This window comes from Chanodichthys erythropterus, chromosome 13 (assembly GCF_024489055.1).
Source record: "Chanodichthys erythropterus isolate Z2021 chromosome 13, ASM2448905v1, whole genome shotgun sequence".
NCBI classification, from domain to species: Eukaryota; Metazoa; Chordata; class Actinopteri; order Cypriniformes; family Xenocyprididae; genus Chanodichthys; species Chanodichthys erythropterus.
This window is the reverse complement of record NC_090233.1, coordinates 50,578,427-50,585,797: the sequence shown is the minus strand read 5'-3', so window position 1 is coordinate 50,585,797 and position 7,371 is coordinate 50,578,427.

Sequence of the window (7,371 nt, the reverse complement as noted above, 5' to 3'; positions counted from 1 at the left end):
GAACTAGACGCGCACATGAGGTGAATTTGCGTCTTCCGCGCCGCGCTAAACGCCTTGTTCGCGCCGCGAGACCTCCAGACGCGCGTAAACGCATCTGTACATTGACTTAACATTGAAATCATTTGCGCCAGAAGCTCTATTCGCGTTTGGTGTGAACACAGCATTATCCTTGTATTATCGCCAACACACATAGTGAAGTACACAGAAACACTCCTTACAACTAACAGTAAACAAATGCCTTTTCGGGTGGTGCTTAATAAACTGGTAGCTACATTTTATTTCTGTAAATAAACTGAACTGTAATAAAGTGCTCTCACCTTCATTACTGCTGTATCCAGTATCACTCTGGAGACTGTAAGCTGGATCACAAACAGTTTTTACTTGTATATCCTTGAGTAGCACATTTTAGCAGTCTCTGTTTTGTATTGTCCCTTTGTATTGATATTCGTTCAATAAGCAGTCCGGTGTGAAATGATTCACGCAGACATAAACAAATTTCGACAGAACTGACGGAGCATTTTCCTGGAAAACCAAGTTAATCCACCTTGTTTATGGAGAAAATGGAGAGAGAGCTATGTGGATTAATCCATCCAGCTACAGAACACCTAAAACGCTTGGGAGACATTCTTGTCAGTGCAGCAGCAATGGCGGACTCGCTGTTAACCGCGCTCAGGGCGGTTCTATGTTAAAACGGCAGTGTCTGTCAACATTCGTGGGCGGGGCCTGTGGCTTTTGTGACGTCACACTGCCAGGGATCTGGAAATGGTTTGTTCTGAGACACTGCTTATGATTTATGAGGATTAAAAAAAAAGAAGTGGGTGGATTTTTATCATTATAGGGTGGTTGTGTACACACACTGCCAACACACATTTATGTCCAAATGAATTTTGCATAATAGGTCGCCTTTAAACCAGATTAACAGAAATCTGCTTTCTCTGTCATGGTTTAAAATAGTCCTAGACTTAGTCTAGTCCAGAGTTTAATGAGCTGATTTCCTGGAGGAAGACTAGAGCTACTCCAGGATTTAGTCGAGGCTTAAATTAAACCTACCAGGAGGCAGGTTTAACTTCGGATTAACGTTGTGTTTCAAACAAGACACATGTATTACTTGGATATATATCGATATTGATATACACTATATCTATCTATATATATATATATATATATATATATATATATATATATATATATATATATATATATAATTAGGGCTGTCAATAGATTCATTTATTTAATTGCAGTTAATCGCAACTTATCGTGAAATTAGGCATACACCATTTATCTTGTTTAACAAGTTCATTTTGCCATCATTGCCTATATCCAGCAAAGTAAACCATCAGATTGAAGTGATTTTCACAAAACTGTATTTTTCAGCTATTTTCAATGTTAATTTAGTTGTCTTTATAAAAAAGGACACCAAATAACCAAATTATATTTTTTTTCATATAATTCATACATTTATGTAGGCTACATCAAAGCACCCATAAAAAGAAATCACAGCAAAACATGTTTCAGAATTTAAATTGTATAGTATTGTAACGAACGGAGAAAATGATGAAACTCACTTAACAGCTTAGTCTTCTTTTATTAAAGTGAGCACCTGTTTGGCCGATGCTCTTGCCTCACAGACAGCGAACTAACCAGGAACATTTCCCCCAGAACCCCGCCCACACAACACCACGCAGGCTCTACTTCCGAGAGAACCTCCCACCCCTTAAAGCCCCACACAAGCTGAACCATAACATAAGAAAATAATATACATCACTTAGATTTATCTGAACAGAACATAAAACATTTTTTGGACTTGCTACACTGCTCCCCCTTCACAAAGTTCCTCGACCTCGAGGGAACGAACAAAGTCCCTGAACCGTCTTGGCGGCCTCCTGACTCTCTGAGGCCGCAGCTGGCCTTCTTGGGTAACAGAAGCAGAGCTATTCGAATGCAAGGTTTGCAACTCAAGATTTGGTGTAGCTACACATGGGTCTGCCAGAGGACTGGAACAGCTTAACTGGGGTCCTGGGCCCTCTGGAGAAGGCACAACTGTAGGGGAGGCTGGAGCTGGGGCCACGGTGGCACTTCCTCTATAAGGTGCCAATCTGTCTCTGTGTATGGCCACCTTTCTACCCTTCGGAGGCAACTGAACTCGGTAAACAACTTCTCCGATTCTCTCCAGAACACTGCATGGCCCAACCCACTGAGAGTCAAGTTTAGGGCACCTGCCCTTCTTCCTCTGAGGGCTGTACACCCACACCAGCTCTCCTGCTGTGAAATTCCGCCCTTTTGCCTTTATGTCGTAATTTCTCTTTTGCCGGGTCCCTGATTTTAATAACTGCTTCCTTGCAAAATTATGAGCAGCTTCCAGCGAGTCCTGAAGTTTCCTAGCATACTCAGGGCCCGGTGGCACATCAGGAGCTTCAGGTGGCCTCCCAAAAGCCATTTCCCCTGGTGTTCTGATCTCCCGTCCCAACATCAAAAGGGCGGGTGTGCAAGAGGTTGAGTCTTGGACGGCGGATCGACACGCCATTAGGATAAATGGCAAGTGCGTATCCCAATCTCGCTGATGTTTGGCAGACACAATGGCCAACTGTTCCGCCAGTGTCCTATTAAACCTCTCAACGAGGCCATCACTTTGGGGATGCAAAGGGGTGGTCCTTGTTTTATGGATCCCTAATTTTTCACACATCACTGAGAAGACACTACAGCTACAGTCTACAGCAGGGGTACTCAACAGGCGGCCCGCGGGCCGCATCCGGCCCGTCAGCATTACATTTGTGGCCCGCATCATGTTACATATAAATGTATTTTTATTATAATTTGCGTTCAAAATTAGCATGAATATTACTTCGTTTTTTTACACGTACACGTATTTTTAGGCGTACAGTGCACGTGACGCTGCAATCATCAGCAGAGATCGCATATAGTGTACGCGCGCAGCACAGTTTTTCTAACCGCAAAGAACAATATAAACTGAAGGCACTTTGCACGCGCGCATTGAATAGTTTTTGCACTAATTTAGTTTGTCCACAAGGTGTCAGCACTGAAACGGGCTGTTGTTTCAGTCTGAAAAGAAACGGAGAAGACAGAACAAGAGTAACAACAAACACCTACCGTGTTGAAGAGCGCTCGTTTGAGGGGATTAAAAGATACCAGCAAGTACAAAGAGATTTTATTGTAACTATTTGAGCGAAAAAGACTAGACAAGCATGAATCTCTCTAGTGCGCATGTGTCGAGCACTTGTGTTCGTGAACGCCACCAAAGGCTCGAGACTGTGCGCGCAAGTAAAAAACAAAGTAACCTTATTTTTCCATGATGAAATGCAGTTGACATTCCTCGAACTTTGCAGTGTGTAAGTTGCCGTGCATCATGAAAAACACACCTTTTATTCTTAATGTCAATGTGTTATAAACAGAAAGCAAGCAGCGCTCCCATTACAGATCTGTCATCACATCATTGAGCTCACGGAGAATATCTGATTTATCATGCTTACAACGTTGGTTATAGTTAGATGATTCATAAAATTGTGATTGCACATTAAAAAAAAGAAAAAATATTTTTGGATTCTGGCCAAATTAAAAGGTAGGTAATAATAATACAAATAATAAAACATTTATTCTCTGAGTATAAACATAGGTGCTATAAAAAGTGTTAAAAAGGTGCAATGGAGTATAAAAGACTATAAAAAAGTGCAATGTTTTCGTCTTATGGACAAACTCTCATCAGCCAGTGAACAACAGCCAGACCTTAAAAACTGCACTTTTAGTAAATAAACAGTAAAACTACAAATATTGTCTTAAATAGGCCTAAATAAAAGTCTTACAATCCAAGTTATAATTTGTGGCCCTTCACGTTTCATTTGGTTAAAATGCGGCCCTCTTGGCCTCTGAACTTGAGTACCCCTGGTCTACAGCTTTCCTGTAGCTCAGTGGTTAGAGCATGGCACTAGCAATGCCAAGGTCATGGGTTCGATCCCAGGGATTGCACATACTCAGATACAAATGTATAGTATAATGCAATGTAAGTCGCTTTGGATAAAAGCGTCTGCCAAATGCATAAATGTAAATGTAAATGTAAGACACGTGACTCAAAATTCCGGCCTTGATCGCTGTGTATGGATTCTGCGACCCCGAACCGGCTGAACATGCCATCTATCAATGCGTTCACCACTGTCTCGGCTTCTTGGTCAGGCAGTGCGTAAGCTTCTGGCCATTTAGTGAAATATAGTCCATAGCCGTCAGCACAAACCTGTTACCCCTCTCCGAACGTGGGAAAGGACCCATTACATCCACCCCCACTCTCTCCATTGGGCCCCCTACGGGGAACTGTTGCAGCGGAGCGATGGACTGGCCAGACGGGCCCTTGCGGGCAGTGCAACTATCACACTGCCGACAAAAATCCTCCACATCTCTCCTCACAAGCCCCCAGTAAAAACTTTGTCTGACACGCTTGAGTGTTTTTGAAACCCCAAAGTGTCCAGACCCCACTGTCCCGTGGGCAGCCCTAATCACCCCCTCCCGCAGTGACCTCGGGACCACCACTTGCCACCTTCCCTCTCCAGTGGCGGGATCTTTCCACTCCCTCTCTAACACCCCGTCTCGCAGGCGCAGTTCCTTGAATTTGGCCCATAAATTTTTTTGTGGACAAAGAGAGAATGGCCACTTCCTCCCATAGAGGTCGCTGCTGAGTTTGGACCCACTGGATTACTGGCTGCAGGTCCACATCTTCCTCTTGCAGCCGCCTCCAGTCTTCTACTCCCACTGTCCCCACAGTCAAACATGCTGGCAAATTGCCATGCTTACACACCACAGAAGCACCACTGGCATCTGGGTTCTCCAGCTCTCTGTCCCTGGCCTCCCTTTTGTGACAGTACCTACACTGGTCGGCTAAGCATGGCCGACGAGAAAGAGCATCTGCGTTCACATGGCCTGACCCTGGGCGGTGTACTACCCTCATGTTGTACGCCTGAAGTTTCTCAATCCAGCGCGCCAGCTGGCCCTCTGGCTCTTTGAATGACATAAGCCATTGGAGAGCTGCGTGATCAGTGTGTACAGTGAAAGGTAGCCCGCACAGGTAATACTTAAAGTGTCGGACTGCAAAAAGCACAGCAACCAGTTCCCGTCTGGTGACACAGTATCTGCGTTCGGCCTTGTTGAACGCTTTGCTGTAGTAGGCCACCACTTGCTCTCCGCCAACCCCCACCTGAGAGAGAACTGCCCCCATGCCCACATTGCTGGCATCCGTGTCCAGAATGAAGGGCAGTGCCAGGTCAGCGGGGGCCAATACAGGGGCAGTGACCAGAGCCTTTTTCAGGGCAGCAAACGAGTTTTGACATTTCTCAGTCCAAGTGAAAGACTTGTCCTTCTTCAGCAGGTTGAAAAGTGGATCGGCGATGCTGGAAAAACCACGCACAAACCTCCTGTAATATGAGGCCAACCCCAAAAAACTTTTGAGCTGTTGCAGGGTTGTAGGAGTTGGCCAGTTGCTCACTACCTGCCAATAGCCAGTGCGCAGGTCCAGTGAAGTGAACCATGACGACCCAGCTACGAGGTCCAGCGATTCATCCACACGAGGGATGGGGTACGAGTCCTTCCTGGTGACCTCATTAAGGCGCCTATAGTCAACACAAAATCTCCACTGCCCACCCTTCTTAGGCACCATGACCACCGGTGCGGCCCATGCGCTCTCGGACGGCTCAATAATCCCTGCTTGCTACATGTCCAACAAGGCCTTATCAGCAGCGTCCTGACGGACAAAAGGGAGCCTCCAGGGCCGCAGCCTAATGGGCATGGCATCCCCAGTCTCAATTTCGTGTTGTGCCAGGTGTGTTCGCCCCACATCCCCCTCCCCAAATGCGAAACAATGTTGGAAATCAACCAACAAATCCCAAAACTGCCCCCGCTGACTCTCATCCAAGCCCTCACAATTTTTGAGCCACAGCTCCCTTAAAGCAACCAACCCCTCCCCCTCCTTGAGAGGCAGAAATGGAAGGCCGTTCTCATGCTCATACCTGATGGAGAGGCTCGGGGGTGACTCTAAAGGGGACTGTGTGGCTACAGCTGGGGTATGGGGTAAGGGAGTGGGGGACACATCTACTTGTGGTGGACTGGCATCAGCACTGGGGTGGGTTCGCAAGAGCAGTGTGTGTTGCTCCAAACTAGAGTCCTCAGGAGGAGCTGCTGCATCCAGCAGACCTGTAAAAGACATATCAACGTTACTTTTAGTGGACATGACAACCTCAGGACCCCCTTCAAAACAGAGCAGGCCCTCTCTCAGGTCTAACTGGCAACCTGCACTTCTGAGAAAATCCAGACCAAGAATACAAGGGTCTTGGACTGCAGCCACCCACACTGAATGCCATAATGTCTTTCCCCCTACAGTCAGTGCAACCACGCCTTTACCCTTCATTGGCGCCAGTTCACCCGTCACTGTGCGTAATCGAACCGTGGTGGGTTCCAGACTGGCATTGGTTGGAACTACCTCTGGTCTTATAACATTGACAGTTGATCCCGTATCCACCAATGCTAAACATGGAACCCCCTCCACCAAAATTGGCACATGACAAAAATCACTAACACATGTTCGTCCCACCACAACCACAGACTCTTTTGGCCCATATTCACCCTCCCCCAACAGTCCTTGATTGAATTCCCCTTGCCCATTTCTTGCGACTCCAGCTGGTGATGACTCAAATTGGGGTTAAGTGTTGGGGGTCCGCATGGCTCCGATCAACTGCCACCATAGGCGCGGCAGCGCGGGCGCCGCCATATTCATTCACGTCTGAAAGCAACGCAGCTCCAAGGCCTCCGCCATGTCTATTTACATCGGCAAACAGCGCGGTTCCGTGGGTGCCGCCATGTCTGTTTACATCCGAAGACAGCGCGCCGCCATGTCTGTTTGTTGTCTTCGTAAAAGTTCGTCTGTCCTCGGCGGCACTCGGCTCCGGCAACGAAAGCCCAGCATCTGCAGCCATCCTCCTAGTGGCCTCTTTCACACACGCCTTGTGCGATTCAAGGAAGTCTTCCTCTGTTTTAATTTGATCGGCAGCCCACGCCGAAGCGCCCAGAGCCTCACGAAACATCCGGCTTGCTTCTGGCTCGGACTTAATCTTTGCTTGAGTCTGCTTCCGCATTTTGTTGCAGGAACAGGAACGACGCAGTTCCGTAGACTAACTGGATTAATCAGTTCACTTCTGACACCAGTGTAACGAACTGAGAAAATGATGAAACTCACTTAACAGCTTAGTCTTCTTTTATTAAATTGAGCACCTGTTTGGCCGATGCTCTTGCCTCACAGACAGTGAACTAACCAGGAACATTTCCCCCAGAACCCCGCCCACACAACACCACGAGAGAACCTCCCACACAAAGCCCCAC